Consider the following 21,654-nt stretch of genomic DNA (forward strand, 5'->3'; position numbering starts at 1 on the left):
ACATGCAGGATTTCCTTAAACAGTCTTGGGAGCAGTATGAAGGAGGGACTACTATCACTCTGCCTCCTTTTTCAGAGGAGGAAATTGAGACTCAGAGAGGTTCAGTAACTTGCCCAAGTCACATACCTGTTAAAGACAGAGCCAGGACTGAATCCAGAGCTCATATTCTTAACCCTTGCTTTCTCCAACACTGCTGCCTGGTCTTTCTTTGTCACAGTCATGTAGACCTGGGGTTAGCCAACTTACTCTGTACAGGGACAGATAGTAAATATTTCCAGTTTTGTGGGCCATACGGTGTCTGTCACAATGACTCAACTCTGTTGTAATCTGAAAGCAGCCATAGACAATACGTAAACATATGGGCATGGCTGTGTTCCAATAAAACTTTATTTACAAAAGCGGTGGCAGCCTGGATTTGGCCCATGAGCCATAGCTGGTGACCCATCATGTGGATGGTCACCCACTGGGCCTTGCGTGGAGCTTCACCTTGGCACCTTTCGCTGGACTTCTTTGTGAATGCAAGTCCCCCCACCACTGATTAAGTTCTTTGTGGGGTGGAATTTAGACTTATCTCTGTATCCTCAGTCCTGATGAAATATATTTGGATAAATGAATGAACGAATGAGTAAGCAAATGAGTGGTATGAGAACCAAATTTGCTCCACCAGAATAAGCAGGCTGGCTTTCCCCAGGAGCAGACCCTGACAAAAGATATAAGTACAAGAAGCTCATCTGAGTGATGGCGCTAGGAAGCATGAGGAGGGGAAGAGGAAAGAGAAGCAGGGACGGGAAGCAGCCAAGAAAGCATGTGCTGTTGAGCAGGTTACGTGTGGGCCACTGGGGTTCAATCTTCTGGGGGACTCGGAGACTGCAAGGAGAACACCTCAGAGTTTTACCAACAGAGGGGCAAGGGAGCTGGGGTACTTATCTACCAACTCATTTCTAATCTCCTCATTCATTGAGGACCTCCTCCAGGGATATTAACTCTAACACCTCCAATCTGCCCTGGGCACAGACAAGCTCCCAGGAAAGAACAATGTCAGGTAACAGTCACCGGTTTCCACATTAACGGGCCATCGGGATTATGGGCAAGTGCCTAAGGGCAGGGGTCTGCAAATTGCAGCTCATTGGACAAATCTGTCCTGCTGTCTATTTTTGTAAATAAAGTTTTACTGGAACATCACCACACCTTCGTATTTAAGCAACATCTATGGCTGTTCTAGTGCTACAATGGCAGAGCTGAGAGTTGTGACAGAGACCGTGCAGTCCACAAAGCTGAAAATATTTACAATCTGGCCCTTTCTGGAAAAAGTTTGCTATCCTATGGCACAGGGGCTATGAGTAAGCCACTGACATCACCTTCCAGTGATTTTTAAAAATGTGAATTATTGCTGATATTTAAGAATTGGGACATTGCACTTGAAAATCTCAATTTATACCTTCCCTTCAAAAATCAGAAACCTAGCCATGCTTGCCCACCCTTTGCACATGGCAAGAGTATGGCATCACTCTACAGAAGCAGGCTTTGTAGATGAGATGTGGGCCGTCCATTTTATATCATTCAGTCCACTGCCTTCATACCCTGCCCCAAAGAATCTGAGTCTATGACCCCTAAATGAGAAAAATCACAGAATCCATCCTAGATAATGATTGCCCTCAAATTAAAATCTGACTTTGCTTCAATGCATCTGTCCTGGCTTCTCCACGGTGGAGTCCCTGCCAGCTCTATGCCCTGCACCCCCCTCCCCCCTCTCTTCTCTAGGTTGACAGCCGGATTGTGGATCCTCAAACATGCCCTTCTCTCATGCCTTCCTTTCTCAAGTGTTGGTCCTGCCCCTCCTTTTTCACCCTGCTGAGCTCTTTCCATCTGTACTGGGGTGAACAGTGTCCCTGCCAAGAAATTCACGCCAATCTGGAACCTCAGAATAGGACCTTATTTGGAAATAGAGTCTTTGAAGATGCAGTTAGTTAAGCTCAGGAGAGGTTGCACTGGATGAGAGTGGGCCCTGATCCAAAGACAGGAGTCCATATAAGAAGGTCACGAGAAGACACAGGGACACAGACAGACAGGGAAGATGGCCATGTGATAATGGAGGCAGAGGTTGGAGTGCTGTAGCTGCAAGCCAAGGAATGCCAAGGATTGCTGGCAATTCCTGGGAGCTGGGAAAAAGCTGGGAGGATCCCCTCCAGAGCCTTCCAAGGCTTCAGAGGGAGCATGGCCCTGCCAACACCTTGATTTTGGACTTCCAGACTCTAGAACTCGGAGAGGATACATTTTTGTTGTTTTGAGTCACCCAGGTTATAGTCATTTGTTGTAACAGTCCCAGGAAACTGAGACACCATACTCCAGACCTCAGACTCATGCATAGAGCTCAAGAAGTGTATTCCCAGACAGTCCCAGGAGGCTACAATGACAGTTCGTGTCTGCCTGTGTCACTAACACTTTCTGTCATGCTCCCAGGGAACTTGTCTATCCCCCTGGTGTGCACTGCAATTCTGGGGGGCCCCAATCATTACGGGTGAGGATCCATACTCCCTGTTCAGAACAGCCTCTCTGTCCGGGTTCTGTCTTAGGGACAATTCCTCTCTCGTATTCTTCTGCTCCCATTTAAATATTTGATTCCTGTGCCTGAGAGAAGATAATGTCATAATCTCTCTCTTTCTCTTTTGTGGAACAAAGATGAAATATTCCCTTGTCTTTTGAAAAATCATATAGTAAAGAACATCAGAATATTAAATCTGAGGATGGGAGGAGGTGAACATTTTGGAGTAGAAAGGTAAAACATGGTTGTTATAGCCAGCCCTGGATTTGAATGAAGTTCTGCCATTTATTAGCTGTGTAACCTTGGATAACTTTCCTGGACTCTAGGAATTTCCATTTTTTTTCAATTTTTTTTTTTTATCTGTACAATGGGTATAGTAATAGTTCTTAACTCACAAGGTTGTTGTGAGGGTTCAGTGAGCCAATGTTTGTAAATGGCTAGGACAAAGCATGTCTCAGAATGAACAAATATAAATGCTAACTGCCTCAGATAGGAATGCATTTGGTCCGAGTAACAAAATTCCCATTTAACAGTTCTTAAACAATTCAAGCATTTGTTTTCTCATTCAACCAAAAGACCAGTGGTACAGTCTGAGGGCTGACTCAGTGTCCCAGCAATGTCACCAAGGACCCAGATTCGTTCCATGTTTTTGCTCAGCCATCCTTTGTATATTTACTTTCTATTAGCATATGTGTTACCTCATGGTCACAAGATGGCTGCAGCAGCTTCTAGTATCATATCCCCAACTGCATGAAGCAAAGGCATGAGGCTTTGTCTTTTATTTTTCTACTTGGAAAGGGAAACCTCTTATTTCCACCAGACTTCTTCTTTCATTTCACTGGCCAACACTGAGTAACATGTTCGCCCTAAAATCAATCACTGGCAAATGGGAGTGTGGTTATTATGAACCCATTGTGCTCATTCCTGAGGCTCAGGGAGGGTCCCACCCCCCCCAAATCTAGGGATCACCAATCATTACAAAATCAGGTTTATGTTGGTATGGAAAAAGGACACATGTGGCTTCTGGGAAGGCAACAACAGCATCCTACCACGCTCACAATGATCATCTTTAGGAGAGATTCAAAGTGGCAGTCCAGGCTACAGAAGAAGCTCCTCAAACACCTTGGAACTTGTGCTAAGCCTCTGAGGTATGGGGTGTGGTAAGAGCTGGGAGCTGAGACCACAGTTTGGAGCCTGTCACTCACTCTTAATACCCAACTTCAGAAGAGCAGGCGTCAGCCCCAGAGCTGGAAGGGCCCCTGGGGAGGACGAGGTAAGGAGACACAGGTGTGGAAGGGAAGGAGGATTTAGCAAACAGGTCTGTCCCCCTCCCAGGCTCAGGCAAAGAGATTCCTGTGGTTTCGTAACACTGGAATCTCTCACGTCTAAGACCACAGGGAAGGGCTGAGGCTGGAGGTCTTCACTGCAGTTTTTTAGAACTGGACCCCAATGCCATTCTTAGGTGTGATCTGCCAGCCTCAAAACTGCCCCAACCCCCATCTCCCAACTAGGACTTGTGCTGCCAGAAATTGAGTTTTGAGAAGTCAGAAGCCCTTCTGAGTCAAATGAAGCCTGTGGAGTTCAACACTTTCCTGGGCTGGGACAGGAGCACAAGACCCATGTCACAGGACTGGAGGCCTGAGGTGTAAAATGTGTTCTTCTCTGTACAGATAAAGCTGCTCTGACATCTACAGATGAAAGGAAATATAAGCAAAGTGAGTTTGACACTTGATATTCCTTTCTTCCTTCTGTTCTCCCTCTCTCCCTCCATTCTACCCACAGCCGTTTAGTGAATACCTAATATGTGTCAGGCACAATTGTAATTGGAGGGATCCAGTAGGAAAATAAATCAGCTAACAAATTACATTTCTCATGAAGCCTACTCTCTGGTCGGAGAGATAAGCAATAAACAAGATAAATAAGAAAAGGTCATAGGTGTTTCCTTGAGCCATTTAACTTCTCTCAATCTATTTCTCATTTATCACATAGTTGCTTTTTACTCAGTATTTATAGTGTGCAAGGCATTGTACTAAGTGCATCACAATCATTATCCTCATTTAATTCTCACAACAACCCTGCGAAATAAGTCTTTGTATTTCCTTCTCCTCTTTAATGATAAGAAAACTGAGGCTCCAGAAGTTTGAATAGATTGCCAAGGCTATACAGTGAGAAAGAGCAAAGTCGGGATTTGAACCCAGGGCTGTGTGATGCCAGCCTAGGCACCACCTCCCAACGAGAACATTCAGTCCCAGAAGTCCACATGGTTGTCCATATCACCTGCTCACCAAGGAGTCACATCTGTGAAGGGCCAGGGTTTCCTACATGGTAGATGTGTGATGATATGTTCACTATGGTTTTTGGTAACAGGTGAGTTGTATAGCTTGAATTGGATTCTTTAGGACAAGATTTCAAGGGACTGACTTGATCCTTCCACCTTGACTCATCAGGAAAACTCTCTGGACCTAAGGATCAGGTTGAACAGAAAGTTAATGAGTTGATCCTGTCTGAAGCTTTGAAGAAACCATACCACAGTCAGCTTCTATTAAAGGTCTGTATCTGGGTCCTTTTTATATTGTTTCTTTGCTGAAAAGCATAGGCCTTAAGGGTTGTGTTGCCTGGATTCAAATCCCAGCTTCCTCACTTATAGGCTGTGTGATCCTGGGCAACTTGCTTAACCACTCTGAGCCTCAGTTTCCTTAAAGTAACTCTAGTAATTAAGATCCACCCCTAAGTCATGATGAGGCCTAAGTACAATAGCACACATGAAGCTCTTAGCACATGGAAAGCGAATTTAAGTGTTTAATAAACATCTGTTCTTGTTTTGTGGGTAGCAGGTGTGGATTCAGGTTTTATGGGACATGAAGGTTACATGATGTGTATGTGTATGTGAGGGATGCTATTTAATGAAAAGAACACAGATTTGCTAAGACAAAAGCAGACACAGGGCCTTGGAAGGGATCCATGTAAGTGAGGGGCCCTGGAGTTCAAGGTCTATAGCTCTGTGATTGTCTTTCTTTGTAGCAGCAATATTTCTTCTTCAATGTCTCCAAGCCCCCAAAGAAATAAATGTCTTATCACAGGGCTCCTTTAATTTCCAAATCCCATTTGGTTATTTTCCTGACAGTGGGAAATCTCAGGGGATTAGGCCATGTGCCTTGCAACGGTGTGAAGTTTAGACAACGAAATTGCTGCAAGCACCTCTTCTGAAAGTAGGCACCTGTAGCCTCCTCTTTCCAGGCTCCCAGAGCAGGCAGCACCTGCGATCTCCTCTCCCCACCCCCAGGTCTTCCACTTAGGAATCAGACAGGCTTAAAATATAATTCCTGAGGGGACAGGGTTGGGCTGGGGGCTGGGGGTGGAGTTTTTTCTTTTCAGAGCTGATTTCAATTTTGTAGTATTGTTCTCTCAGGCCATGTAGGTGTGTCCTTTTTCACTGGATTCTCGACCGGAGAGAGGAAAATAAATGAAAATGGAACAACACTTCTGACCCCAAGTACAAGTGATGATTTATATTTATATATGATAATTCTCATTCATTGGTGTGTTCATGTCTACCATCCCATTTTACTCTCGCCACGGCTCTGTGATATAAACTAGGATGAGAGTAGTAGCCTGTGTGATGGATGGGACAACTGTGGTCCACAGGACTGAAAGGGATTCCTTAGTTTTCACAGAGTGAGGCGTGGATCAGAATCTACATCTCTTAATGCCTAGTCTTGCTCATTTTCCATTAGATCATGCAGATTCCTGGAATGTTGGGGTAATTTTTAGTTCCATTTTACAGATTAGGAAACAGAGCCCCAGAAAGGTGAAATGGCTTGTTTAAGATCACTCAAGTTGTTATAATAATGATAATAATGATAATAATAATAATAATAGGGGTTATGTGTCAGGCACTGTTCTACCAACTTTAAGGGCATTTGTTAGTTTATCCATAACAGGAGTTGTATGTAGTAGGTATTACTATCGTTCCTATTTTATAGATAACAAAATTGAGGCACAGAGAGGGTAAGTTATTTGCTGGGAAGTAATGGAGCCAGGATTCCAACTTAGGCAGTCCGATTTTGGAATGACCCTCTTATTCGCTCCATTAAACTGGGAAGTGCTGAGGCTGGATGCAAGCCCAGGTCTCCGGATTTCCAGTCCAGGGTATCTTTCATAACGTCATAGGTTCATCTCCTCATTTTCCCTTCTGATACTTGCTGATACATAACCCCTTTCCTGCCTCTCTTCCCATCTTACCTCCTGCTAAGTGAGACTTATTTTGCTAGGAGAGCATGTTTCTGCCCATAGGCTTAAAATTAAATTCTACTACTCATGAGATATTGTAGACAAGCTCTCTAGCCCTTGTTTTATTTGTCTATAAAATGAGGATAAGGGTGGCAACTAGCTCCTTGGGATGTTGTCATTATCATCAGGGAGGAAGTAGATGAAGCCAACAGCTCAGCACCAGGCATGGAGGAAATATTCATTACATACCCACCGAATCAATGACCAAGGAGGTAGGGCTTTAAGAATGAGAAGGTAGCTAGCTTAGGCTATGTTATGCCATGGTAACAAACAATCCCCACATCCTAAGGGCATGTAACAATATTTCTCACATATGCTATGGCCACCAAGTCCCAGCTTTGGCTCAGCTGCACATCATGTTTATTCTTGGCCCAGGTTGAAGGAGCAGGCTTGTGACATGTGGAAAATGGAGGTGGTTATGGACAACTTGGGGGCTCTTAAAGCTTGTGCTCACAGTGGAACACAACACTTCCACTCATATTTCATTGGCCAAGGCAAGGCAAGGCACAGGGATAAGTATGCCATCAATGAGTTATAATTCTCCCACAGGGAGGATCCCTTTAGGAAAGATGTCATAAAGAGAGGAGAAAATATTTTAATAATTTTGAATCTACCACAGTGGGGATTGAATATGAGCGGTTAAGGACAGGTGGAGTTCTGGGCAGCAGATCCTGAAAGAGCAAAGGCAAGGTTGGTGAATGTAACAAAGAATCAGGGAGCAGTGGGACCAGTCTGGCTGGGGGAGAGGGCTCATGTGGGACTATGTGACTGCAGGTCATGGGAGGCAATGACCAAAGGCTGGGATGGTGGGGACAGACCTTAACTACAGTACAATTCACTTACATCTGGCAAAGATCAGCAGTCAAGTATCCCTAGAATGTCTGTAGTAGGCCCCTTGTTTTTATGGCTCTCCATACCTCCTGTTGCACAAATTTAATTAGTTCATTATGACCTTTAAGAATTTTATCATTAGCTCATTTTCCTGTGCATCACCTTCATGAGTTGTGCCTTATTCTCATTCTCTCAATAAGATTACTTTAACATTATTCCTTAAGAGTACTTGGTTTATAAACTAGAGACACACAACAGCACATTTGAAGAGGTAGAAGAAAAGAATAAGTAAACTAGAGGACAAGGCAATTGAATGTGAATGCACAAAATAACAAATGGTGAAAAAAATTTGAAATGGATTGCAGGGAATTGATGGACAACATGAAGCACACAAATATAAGAATCACTGGTGTCCCTGAAGGAGAAGAGAAGAGTAAAAGGCTAGGAAGAGTATTCGAGGAAACAGGGAAAACTTCTCATCCCTTAAAAAAGACATAAATATGTAAATCAGAGAAGCCCAACAAACTCCAAATAGAATAAATACAAATAGACCCACTCTGAGACATATACCCTAATCAGATTATCAAATGCTGAAGAAAAGGAGAAAGTCTTGAAAACAACAAGAGAGAAGCAATTCACCACATACAAAGGAAACCACATAAGACTAAGTACTGTCTACTCAATGGGCACCATGGAGGCAAAAAAGCAGTGGTATGACTTATTTAAGATCCTGAAAGAGAAAAATTGCCAGGCAATAATTCTTTATCTAGCAAAGCTCTCCCTCAAAAGTGAGGGAGAGTTTAAAATTTTCACAGACAAACAAATGCTTACAGAATTTGTTAACAAGAGACCTGCCCTGCAAGAAGTACTAAAGGGAGTTCTACCAGCTGAAAAAAAAAGAATAGAGAGAGAGGTCTGGAGAAGGGCATAGAACTGAAGAGTATTACTAAGGGTAACTTAAAGGGAAAAAAAGGAGAGGAGGAAAACAGATCTGACAAATAAAAACCAAAGGATAAGATGGTAGGTTCAAGAACTGTCTTTACAGTAATAACATTGAATATGAACGAATTAAACTCCTCAATTAAATGATACAGACTGGCAGAATGGACTAAAAGGCATGATCCATTGATATGCTGTTTAAAAGAGACTCATCTTAGACCCAGCAACACAAAGAGGCTGAAAGTGAAAGGACGGAAAAAAAATATATCATGCAAGTTGCAGCCAAAAGAAAGCAGGGATAGCTATACTAATAACAGACAAAATAGACTTTAAATGCAAAGATGCCATTGTAGGCATAACTCACAATTGCCAAAAGATGAAAATAATCCAAGTGTCCTTCAACAGATGAGTAGATAAAACAAAATGTGGTATATACACGCAATGGAATATTATGCAGCAATTAAGAAGGAAATAGGTCCTGAAACGTTTGACAACATGAATGAACCTTGAGTACATAATGATGAGTGAAATAATCAATAATGTGAATTCCCTGAACAATGTAATATCAGTGTCTTAAAATGTTGAATATAGGGGACACAGAGATAGACAGAAACTAGAGAAGGGGGAATGATAATCTAATATGTACAGACTTGTTAAGAAGCTTGAACTCAAGGGTATGGGAATGGACAGGAGTGATGATGGCTCGTTAATGGGATTATAAGTATCAGTGCCATATTGAAGGAGAACATGGTTGAAAGGGGTTGTTTAAAGGCATGTATCCTATAGATTGGCACTAAAAATATAAATAAATGCTTCCAGGATCTACTTCTAAGGTATGACACTGGTACAAAGAGTTAGCAACAGAGTGGTATATGGGAAAAACTACCTACTGCATACTATGGACTATATTAATAGGAAAACCTTACTAGTACCACGCTAATACCAGAGATAAATAATTAGGGGGTGATAACTTTGGGGAGTTTTGGGATATGATAATTGTTCAAAATTAAGAGTGATGATTGTACAACTAAGTAAAGATGGTGTGAAACACTGATTGTTTATCTTGGACAGAATGTATGCTATGTGAAATTAGGAACCCCTTATTTAATAAGACAGGCCCTCGATCTTGAGACTGGCTCTTGTGAAACTTATGGCTGTAAAGGGGAAGCTAAGCCTACTTATATTTATGCCTAAGAGTCACTTCCAGAGAACCTCTTTTGTCGCTCAGATGTGAACTTTCTCTCTCTAACCCCTACTCTGCAAATAAAATCATTACCCATCCCTCCTACGTGGGACATGACTCCCAGGAGTGAGCCTGGCCTGGGTATCAAGGGATTGAGAGTGTCTTCTTGATCAAAAAGGGGAAAAGAAAGGTAACAAAATAAGGTTTCAGTGGCAAAGACATTTCAAATAGAGTCAAGAAGCTATTCTGGAGGTTACTTTTATGCAAGCTTCAGCTATATATTCCAAATGGCCACAGTATGCCAAACCCAAACCAACAGTGGTCCCAAAAATCGTAAAGAATTCCTAGGTCCCTATTGGAGATTCTATAAAAGTTTCCCTCACTAAGTTTATTTTTCAGAAACTTAAATCCTCCAGAGTGTTCCTGTGCCAGATAAATCCCAAAACCCAGAAACAACAGCCTCTTCAAGAACATCAACTAGATGCATCCCCCTTACTCATAATGTCGACACCCCTTTTCAGTATGAACAAGTTAGAGTGGTCACTGCCCAGATATCCCTGAAGACTGAGACAGTGATCAAACAAGAGGGAGGAGTAGCAATAGACAAGATAGATTTAACAAAGAATTATGAATACTGAATTTTTACATAAATTTTTTTTATTCTTTAAGGCATTAGAATAGCTAGAAGGAAATAACTGAAATTGTGGAACTGTAACCCATAACATTCTTTGAAATTTGCTAACTACTTGTTAAATCGTATTTTGAAAGGTGTCACTTTTCTGTATATATGTTATATTTTGCAATAAAAATATTAAAAAAGTACTTGGTTTTAAACCTTAAATGGATTTATGTTTTGAAAATATCATGCCTTGGATATATATAGAAAACTGTTCTCAGCTGCCATAAAAGAAGCAACTGGAATACTGCCTGGCACATAGGAGGTGATGAATATTTGCTGAATAAATGATCAAATGATAGCAAAATAAGTAAGATAAGACAACTCGGTAAAATAAGACAAAATTATTTTCATATATTTAAAACAGAAGCTATCATTTGTTACTGGCTCTGAACCTGAGGTTCCTCTTTTTTAAAGTAGGGAGATTACAAGCATTAGCAGGACATTGAAGACCGGTACCAACGAGTACTTTCTGCTCTATTTATTTAGAAGGATTGAGAGAGGAGAAAGAGAAGTAACTTTTGCTTTATGTGATTCGGTGTTATTTTATCACCTCCTAAAATCTGCTCACTGGTGACTTGGGTTCCACACCCGGGGAACACTGGCCTGCCCACTGGACAAAGCCTACCTGGAGTGCACAAAGTCCTTCTTGATTTCTCCCCCACTCCCTCTCCAGTCCCATCCTCTGCTGCTTTCCTGCCACCTTACCCTCCAACTGGCTCATCTGGAGCAGGTTGAGTGGCAAGCTGTCCCACAGGCCTCTGAGGCTTCACATACCTCTACCTCTGCGGGAACACCTGCCCCCAGCCCACCAGCCCAGTGATCTGCCCCTCATCCCTCAGGAGACGGTGAAGGGGAAAAAGCAGGCTAAAAATAGCATATGCAGTACAATTCCATCTTGATGGAAAAAAATATAAATATAGTTCTGGAAACGATACATAAAAGAGCATATTAAGAAGTGATGGGAATATGGTGATTTATTTTCATTTTGTTTATCTGTGGTTTCTGATTTTTTTGACAGCAACATGCATTCCTTTGTAATAGTAATAAAAAGTTATTTTCGATGTTTTAAAAGAGCAAGTGTCGACATGTTTTCTTTTGGGAACTCTTCTTGAATAACATTCTCTTCCACAAGACATACACACATACACACACACACACACACACACCCCAGGCACACAAAGACAATCACACCCTCCTTTTTGCTCCATTTGCATTTTGTATATACCTTTGTTATTTCATTAATCACACTGTTTTGAAATTATCTATTTACTTATCTCCTCAACACCCTGGTCTGCAAGGCAGGATCGTGTAGATATTGAATGTGCATCCTGGAACCACAGTTTCTGGGATTGAATCCTGGACCCCACCCCCCATCTCATCCATTTATTCACCGACAAAACACATTTACCCTGTGCCAGGCCCTGTACCAGGCAGTTAGGATACACCTGTGTTCCATCCAGACAATGGCCCACACCCTCATGGAGCTGACATTCTAAAGAAGGGAAACAGACAATACCAGTGGACATACTAATTTAGCAAACTACATCTATATTAGAGGGCAGCAACTGCTGTGCAAGAATTACAATGTGGAGTACAGTGAGAGGGGCTGAGAGGGTGGAGGGAGGTGTGCAAGGGGAGGAATGGAGATGTAATTGAGGTGGCCAGTCTAGGCCTGGTAGAGAAGGGAAACTTTGAGGAACAACTTGCAGGAGGTGAGGGTGTTATCCATGAAGATGCCTGGTGGAAGGGCCTCTAGGGGCAGGGAAGAAGAGCCAGTAGAACAGCATGAAAGCGGGAGCATTCCTGGTGTTGTGGAGGAATGGGAGGGAAGCCAGTGTAACCAGGGGCAGATTCAGCCAAGGGAATATAGTAGATGATGAAGTCAGAGATATAAAGCAGGGCTGGGGGTGGGGGGTAGGTAGAAAGCGGGGCAGGAGTGCCAATCATGTAGGGTCTTGGGGGCACTGTAAGGATTTTGCTTTACTCTGCAGCAACTGGGGAGCTATGGCAGGGTTTTGAGAGGAAGAGTGACACACTTTGACCTATGTTTCCAAAGTATTGTCTGGTTGCTCTGTTGAAAATAAAATACAGGAGAAAAGAAGAGAAGCTGGAAAACCAGTCAGGAGGCTGGTGAAATGATACAGAGTGGAAGCGATGGTGGCTTGGACCAAGAGGATGGAAGTGGAGGGGAGGGCCATTGTCAGAGTGTGAAGGTCAAGAGAACAGGATTTCCTAGTAGATTGGGTATGGGGATGTGAGTGAAAGAGGGCAGTCAAGCCAAGGCTTATGAGATGAACAATTGGAGAGAGGTGAAACCATCAACAGAGTGAAGGCTGTAGCTCAGTAGTTTCAATGGGGGACAATTCTACCCCTCAGGGGACACTGAGAAATGGTCTGGAGTCATTTTTGAATGTCATGACTGGGGAGGTGCAACTGGTATCTTGTGGGTAGAGGCCAGGGATGCTGCTGAAATCCTGCAATGCCCAGGATGGTCACCCCATCCCCCAACGAAAATGATCCCACTTAAATTGTCAAGGGTACCAAGGCACTATTAGAGGGTTGGGTTGGAAATGAGGCTTGGTAGAGAAAAATCAGTAGTTCCATTTTGGATGTATTGGTTTTACTTACAGACTCTGTGCGTTGGTTGTGTGATTTCAGGAGATTATTTTACCTCTCTGGATCTCAGTTTTGTCATCTATAAAATGGGGATTATAAAAGTACCTACCTCAGAGAGTTATATCTTGGAGTTTAAATGTAAAGCACTTGGGCAGTATAAGTAGTCAAAGTATTTTAGCAACAGTTTTCAGAGGGGAGAGTGTGTCTTATTCATCTGTGTATTCCCAGCACTGAGAACAAGCCCTGACACATCGGAGGCACTCAATCAACGCTGATTGATCAAACTACCAAACTGATCACAGGTTTCTGTCTGCCTTCGTTTTCAGCACATTTCTCTAACTAGGCATGGGTTTTCTCCAGGCTCCACTCAAGCTGGAAGTTAAAGATGAATCTTGGGAAGTCAGGTCTGTCAGCCTGTCCCCACGTAGCATGGACATGGAAAGGCCAAGTGAAGTTTCAGTTGAAACCTCCTAGCAGGAAAGCCAAGCAAATGAGGGGAAAGGTGTAGCCAAACCTTCAGTGTCAGTTCAGGTGGCCCTTCCCAAGACCCTCCCCCTGCTCTGCCTGAAGCCTGAGCCATGGCTCCAACATTGATCGACAAAGTACGGGGCACACAAAGTGGGTCCAGTCCTGAGCTCTGCAGGCAGAACTCCTCCCCTCAAATAGGTTATATTCCAAATGCCATTATCTGTTTGGATGGCTCCAGTTACAAGCTCCAGTTGACATCAACTCAAACTGATGTCAGATGTTAGAATGTGCATGTACGTGTGTGTGGAGAGAGAGGGAGAGAGAGGGAGAGAGAGAAAATCTGTATAACAGCTTACCCAGGGGTAAAGCAACTCCAGTGTTTGTTCATTCAGTGGCTCAACCAAATCATCAAAAAGCCCAGGTGTTCCTCCCGATTGTATTCTTGGCACCTAACACAATACCCGCACACAGCCAGTAAGCAAAGATTTTTATTAAAAGAATGAGAAGAAAGAGTCAATCTGACCCCAGCTTAGGGCTCTCATATGGATGAAAGAGCCACAGTTCTTGGCAGCCCATTCAGGCCTAATAACGTCCAGTAAAATGGAGACCATTTCCTCCTGCATTTTTGAATTTTCTCATATTTTTATTTTAAAGCATTTCATGTAAACAAATATATATAATTATACACATGTAGACATTATATATATATATGCATTAACATACATAACTTTATATATTTAATTATATATGATTTATAGTTAATGTATATAATATGCTTTAAAAATTATAAAATTAATGTTTATATCTCATTAATCAGGTCAAGAAATAGGACTTAAACTAAGTCTCTGTGTATCTACCCAGTCACGTCTCTCTCCCCTCTCACCCACTCCAGGGAGCTAATCATTTCTCTGAGTGTTGTTTTATGACTTTGTTGTCATTCTTTATTTGTTCCTTCTTCAGAGCAAGAAATAATTCACATGAGCACCCAAAGGACTTCCCCTCATGTTTCATTGGCCAGAACAGGGTCACATGGCTGTCCATGAGCCAATCACAGGCAAGAAGACTAGGTTTGGCTGTGTTCTGCTTGGGTTAATCCAGATTTTTATTTTATCTTGAGAGAAAAATTAAAAATTTCCACTGGTTGCTGTAAAGATTAAATCAGATCACATGTGGAATGCCCCCCATCATCATGTCATGTTAAGACATGACATCTTAACATCTGTAAACCCATTTACCCAGGCACATACTGCAAATCCATACAAAAATACACATAGCCCTCTGGGACTGGATAGCCCAGCTCAGACTGTTGATAGGCCTGTTTCTTCACCACTCTGAGCCTCTCTTCCCCCTCATTCTTTTGACCTCCTCTGTGCCAGGCACTGTTAGGTAAAACAGAAATAAAACAGAATCCCTGTCCTCACAAAGCTTTTGGTTCAGTAGGGAGGACAAACATCATTCAAAGACTCATCCAAATAAGCACAAAGTCATAATTCTAGTAAGTCCCATGAAGGCGAGCCGTGTGCTCCGAGAGCAATGATGGAGGAGGTGTGGGGGCCCCCAATGAAGTGAATGAATTGGGATCTGGAGGGAGATGAAGCACTGACTGGGCATCAGCAGTGGGATCCTGGACTTGGCCCACAGGCCTCATGAGAGCTGGGTATACAGCCATTATTAAGAATTAAATTATATAAACATGGAATTAAATAACTTATATAAAAGACAAGGCAATAAATACTCAAAACTCGTCACTTCCTAATTGTCTTCCTACAGTGTATTAGTGTCTGTGATCCTGAGGTTATTTATGACTCTTGTAGCTATGTGTTGGAAATGCTACATTAGATGTGCTCCCAAACATCACTACCCAACTCCATTTTCAGTGACGTCATGTTAATGACTTTAAATTGATCATGGTGGGAGGATTTACACCGCAGAAATCAGCAAACACTACAAGGTTTTTGTTTTGCTTTTGTTTTCCCCAGAGAGCCAGCTGTTACACATGCCCATGACTGGGCAAAGAGAGTTGAGGGAGAACATACCAAGCAGTAAGGACAGCTTGTGAAAAGGCCCCACCATGGAAAGTTACATGACAAATTTGAGAAATTCAAATAAGTCAATGAGAAAATTAAGAATCTCTATCTCAACAGGTCTTATGGATTCAGTAGAATAATACATATAAACTGTTTAATACAGTGCCTAGCACATACCAGTTTCTAAATAACAGTGGTTAAAAAATTTTAAAACGTTCAGTATCCAATTTCTTCTAATGGTAGCTGTATATGTTTTAGACCTAGTGGCTTAAGCAACAAGGTGGTAGATACTACTAGCTGCCTAACCTGTATCCACTCCTCTTCTTCCTCAACTTAAGAGAACTGCAATATCACTCAGGACAGCGAGGTGCTCAGTTAAAAATATTTGTGATTCCATGCTCCACGGAGCTAGGGACATCCATGCCATTTAGGGTGGACCAGCGGGCATCAGCTGAGGGCTTCTGAAAAAGCTTTCTATTTGCTCTTCCTTCCTGGATGCTCCTTCATACTTGCAATGTGGACGTGAGCTTAAATGTGCAATAGGCATTTTGCATTCATGGGGTTATAAGAATGAGGACGAATGGAGGAGAGGAAAAGCAGAAGACCCTGGATCACTGATGCTAGCAGTAAGCTGCTGGAGTTGCCCTCCCCTGGACTGTTGGATAAGAGAACTTTAAAATTCCCCCTCTATTCAAGCCACTGAGGCTGGGTGTTCTGTTACCTGTAGCTGAATACATTCTTAACTGACAGAAAAGAATTTTCTAGCCATATAGCATAATAAGCCATATGGCTATAAATTGTCAGTCAGCAGGCTCTCTAGACATTATATTATTGAAAGTTTTGGGCCATGAACCAAAAGCACTGGCAGCATCTGAGAGTTTGTTAGAAATGCTGACTCTCAGGTCCCACCCCAGATCTTCTAACCAAAATTTGCATTTTAACCACATCTGTAGATATTCATCATAACACTGTTAAATTTTGAGAAGCACTATGCTAGGAGATCCTCATGGAACATGTAGACTTTCTAAACTTTTGGTTTAAGGACTCCTGACTGAATTTGTCCTAGAGATGCAAAGCCACCCTTTTTGAGCAGATCTTTTGATGCTATATCCTATCCAGGGCCTCATGAGGCCACGAGCATTTGCTCTGAACAGTCATCCAAAGTGGCTGCAAGATTACCCAACACCCAGAAAAGAAACCTAAACATCCATCCCTTGATAAACACACTCAAGCCTTTAAAAGTTCAAACTCTGTGTTGGGTCCTAACCTCTGAAATATTTATATACAGTGATGTACCTTCCAGATAACATCTCCTGGAATCTGCTTAGCAGCCAGGCTGCAACTGAGAGGGAGTTAATAAATGCTCTTGTTGTCTATAATTCAGCAAGAAAGCTTTCGCTGAGCCCCAGATGCAGCTAAGTATAGCCAGGTTTCTTTGTCTTTGAGAGCTCCAAAATCAAAAATAATTTCCCGCTTCCCCCCTTCCTCCTCTAGACTACCCTTTAGAGGCTCTCAGGGTTGGTGCCACTCTGGCCAATGCCCAAGAAATACCCTTGTTTGTTGCTGGAATGGATTCAGCTCTTGGCTGATTTCTTCCTCATACTTCTTCTTGCCAGACTAGTTCAATCTTAGGTCAACCCTGTTTGGGTTTCTTAATTAACTCCAAGTCTCCCAGGGAAAGGAAGAGGCAAGAAGCTTTGATAGATCAACAAATTCCATGGACCAAGCCAGCTTTGTCTGGCTTGTTTCCAATCCTCAAGCAGACTCTTGAAGAACTACCCTTTGTCCCCTAATTTGAGAATTCCGTCCTTCTTGCTGAATGCCAAAACTGGGTTTGCCAACCTGCTCCACACTGAGAGACAGTCCAAAGTTCAGGGGCTTCAGAAATGAACAGACCTAAGTTCAAATCAATTCAGCCTCTCACAGGCTGTGTGGCCATGAGCAAGTGATTCAACCTTCCTGAACTTTGACGTCCCTGACTTTGACATGGGGATAATGAAGCCTTCTGATGGTCATGCCAAGCACTTTTTACACATGCAACAGAATGTAAGTAAAGACAAGATTTTTGCCTATATTGACAACTGTTATGCCTCTGGTGCCTAGAACAGTGCCTGGTCCATTGAAGTTATTCAATGAATGTTTTTGGATAATTAATTACCCCACTCCTCACAACAAACCCATGAAGTAGTACTATTAACACTCCCCATTCTGCAGTTGTGGAAACTGAGGTTTGGGATGGTCAGCAGCATGTGGTCTGTAAGTCCCCATTCCACACCCACTGTCAGTGTTAACCATTCCCCACACTCTTTCTCCAGGAGTCCACTGCAGCCTCAATCCTTCCTGCAACCACTTTGAACTTCCATTCAACTGAATCAAGGGCCTAAAGTGTGCCAGGAATTATTCCAAGTAGTAGGGATACAGCATTGGACAATCACAAAATCCCTAACCCCTAGCTACCTACATTCTCATGGAGGTGGCAGAAGAAAAGAAACCCGTTTGCCGTTGGGTCTTCCTGGAGTTGCCAGCATTGCTTTTTTCTTTTCTTCTAATGTCTACAATGGGCACATCATTCACCGTCCACACACCGTGCCTGATCAATTGCGAAGTCTTTTCATGTTTGTGACTTGAATATATTTTGAACCTGGTCACCTCTCCTCATTGCCATGCTCTAGCTCAGAACACCACCGCCACTCCTTGGCAATTGCAACTGCCCCCGCTCCAGCCACCTGCTACCTCATGACACCATGGCCTTGACATGGCACCTGGCACATGGGAATTCCATTAATGCCACTCAGTGTTCTTTCTACAGCAGAGAATCAACACAAGATAGCTGGTTACTACATACAGCTACTGTGATTATGACTGAGGCAAAGTATACAGAGAGGCTAAACATGCAGATTAACAACGTTCAAATATATCTCTGCCACTTACTCATTGTGTGTTCTTGATGTTCACCTCTCTGTGTCCTCAGATTTATCACCTGCAAAATAAGGATAACAATTATCCTTACCTTATAGGCTCATTGCAACATTTATACATATTAATATGTTTAAAGAGTTTAGAACAGTGTGAGAAATGTAGTAAGCACTACATAAATATTACTCATTATTATTGCTATTTTTTTAAACTGCCAAGGTGTCAGGAGGGAAATTAAATAAAACAAATACATGTACTATAGTATGTAGCACTCTTGTTTCCAAATGGCTGTAACGCTTGCTTTCTCTGGTCAGGCCATTTGGCAATTTTTAATGACTTTCCCACACACAGAGTATTCTGACTACTCCTGGGCTTGATGGGCAAATTCTATGCGGTTATGGCCCCCAAAATGTACTCTATTCCTAGCCGTAAGCCAAACCAATACAGATCTCTGGAGCTCTCTCCCTTTAATCACAGTGATAACATTGCTTCATGCTCACGTATCCCAAGCTTGTCAAATATTTAAGCTCCCTCCATGTGTTCATGGGTGTCATCACTCCTTGGCCATCCTCCTTATGGTGGGAGAAGGCCTCTTGGTTACTGATCTCCACCTGCAACAGTTGGCTGCTAAATTCTGGTACCTCTCTCGCCCGCCCCAGCTCCATCTTTTTTTCTCTTTGACTATTCTCAAGTTCTCTGTCAGTGTCTGTTAGATTTTCATTGGAGAAAAAAAAATTACTTCCTAAAATGTTCAAAAGTCTTTCCTCAGTTTGTTATTAAAGCAATTATCTAGCAAAACACACCAAAATTGCAAAAGGTATTCTAATGGGAAACAAATGCTCCAGACAAGCGACCGACCAGACTCAGAATCTTTATTGAAAAACAAGGGGAAAGCGATTAGTGGGGAAAGGAGGGGGAGGAAAGATTTTCCACCTGGCCTTGGACAGCACATCAAAAGGCCATCAAAAGGATGCTATTTATAATCATTATTGCTCTGTCTTTGGAGCCCTGTCTGTTGGCCCCTTCCTCCTGCCTGTTTCTGCCTTCTCCACCCTTCTTTCCCCCTGCCCCCCCAACTCTGCTTGTAGCCTGGTTCATGTAGCTGCCCACTAGGAGCTAGGCTTGAGGGGCCACATCCTGGAGAAAGCCTGCGTGGGTTGAGGCCCATGCACAGCCAGATGGGTTCTCATTTGTCTTCACACAGTTTCTAACATCTTTACAACCTCATTTCAACTTTCCAACAGGTAATTTCCAAGAACAAAACCAAACATCCACCACAGAAGCTGGATTGCCCCAATGGAAGCTCTAGTTTTCCGGTGATGCATTTTGGGATTGGGTGAATACCACATGAAAAAAAGCCAGCAGGAAGATGTATTCATTCTATCAATATTTCTCAGGGACCTATGGTGTGCCATCACTATGCAGGGATGATGAAAGAGCATGGAGTACTCCTCAAGTGTTGACAGTACTATGGAAGATAGGTTCAATCTTGGGCCAACACTCATTAACTGGCCAGTGCTACTTGGAACCAAGACTTAAGAAGATTCTGGGTTTAGAAGAAAACAATTCTGTGATTGATAATTGATGCGTGCCATAGACACAATAGAGAAGAATGGCGACACCTTGCATAGTTGACAAAGCTCATTTGGCACTGTTCTTCTCAAATTCTAATGTGCGTGACAATTAACTGGGATCTTCCTAAAATGCAGACTCCTTTTTGGTAGGTCTGGGTGGGACCTGAGATTCTACATTTCTAAGACGCTTCCAGGCGGGGCTGATCCTATTGGTCTATGGACCACACTCTGTGTATCAAGTTTCTAGTGGGACCAGCTTTCAGATCCATCATTCACATGGTCAGATACGTCTGTCTAAATCATTGCACTGGAGAATAAGGGAATTCCAGGACACATTCTGAAAGGGTAACTCAACATCTGGTCTCTGAGTTTCTCAAAATTGAAGGCGGTGGTCCAGGGAACTCAGACCTTGAACAGACAGCTTCCACTGATTGGCTGAGAGCAAATGAAGGCTCCCAGAGGGATGCAGCCTCGACTCAGAGCCTCATCCAGAAGTTCACATGTTTTCCTAAGTCAACTCCAAGGCTTCCACATGTCTCTGGGGCCTCTGTCAAAAGCTCCAGAAGGTTAAATTCCTGGGTGAGCCTTCAAGCAACACCTCCTTGTCTGAACAGATGATCACATCAAAGGTCTCCTTTCTTGTGGTATTTTGGTACCTCTGGCCTTGGCCAGGAACCATCAGCCCAGAGGCATATGAAAGTGAAAAATAAAAGGGGAAACATCATTCATCGGCTCCCTTACACCCACCCAAAGAAACGTCGCCAAAGCTTTTTGCTTGGCCTAAGTTTGAGTTTGGCTGAAGATCCAAGGAGGCCTTACAGAGTCAGTTAACCATTGATTCATCCTCTCAGTTGAATCTTTTTATTTGTGGAGGTGTAGAAGTTACCCCTTATGTAGATGGTATGGTATTTTAAATAATCCAATCGCTCAAAGAAAATCTAGTCATGAAGTGGAGGAAGTGACAGTGTGCAGAAGAGCTGTTCTTGGTGACCAGGTATGTGTCCCCTGAATAAGAGGGTAAAGAGAAGAAGTAAGGGGCAGAGGGCTTAGGAACCAAACTTTTTGGGTTGAGATACTGGCTTCACCATTTACATGTTACACATTCTCTCTTGCTCTCATACTCTCTCTTGCTCACTTGCTACAGTCTAGCCATACTGTTCATATTTCTGTTTGTCTATGCTCATTCCCACCCTAGTGCATTTGCACCTGCTATTCCTTCTGCTTGGAAGGCTCTTCCACAACTCTAATTGTGGCTGCTTTCTTCTCAACATTTGAGCCTTAGCTCACACACCACCTCTTCAGAGAAGCCTTAGCTGATCATATTGGTTAATGGAAGCCTCACTTGCCCCAGCCATTTCTTAGCACATTGCTCTATTTTATTTTTTTCTTAGCACTTACCTATATCTGAAATTGAATTGCAGTTTTAAATTTATAGGTTTATGTGTTAATTGTCTTGTTCCCTAGAATATAAGTTCCATGAGGGTAGAGCGTTGTCTTCCGTTGACTGCCATATTTCCAAACACCTAGAAGAGTTTCTGAAACAGAGGATGTACTCAATATTTATTTGTTATTGCTATTGAACAAATGAT

The 21,654-nt window shown here is 42.7% G+C and overlaps 1 long non-coding RNA gene across 1 annotated transcript in view; it reads right to left on the reverse strand.

Annotated features, from left to right (window-relative positions):
- Positions 1-18,517: 18,517 nt before the first annotated feature.
- LOC119519266 overlaps positions 18,518-21,654 on the reverse strand; it is a 42,932-nt gene continuing 39,795 nt past the window's right edge. The window contains exon 3 of the long non-coding RNA XR_005213999.1: positions 18,518-18,555. This is a non-coding gene — a long non-coding RNA (uncharacterized LOC119519266). The remainder of the gene's footprint in view (positions 18,556-21,654) is intronic.

The sequence above is a fragment of the Choloepus didactylus genome, chromosome 23 (assembly GCF_015220235.1).
Source record: "Choloepus didactylus isolate mChoDid1 chromosome 23, mChoDid1.pri, whole genome shotgun sequence".
Lineage (NCBI taxonomy): Eukaryota > Metazoa > Chordata > Mammalia > Pilosa > Megalonychidae > Choloepus > Choloepus didactylus.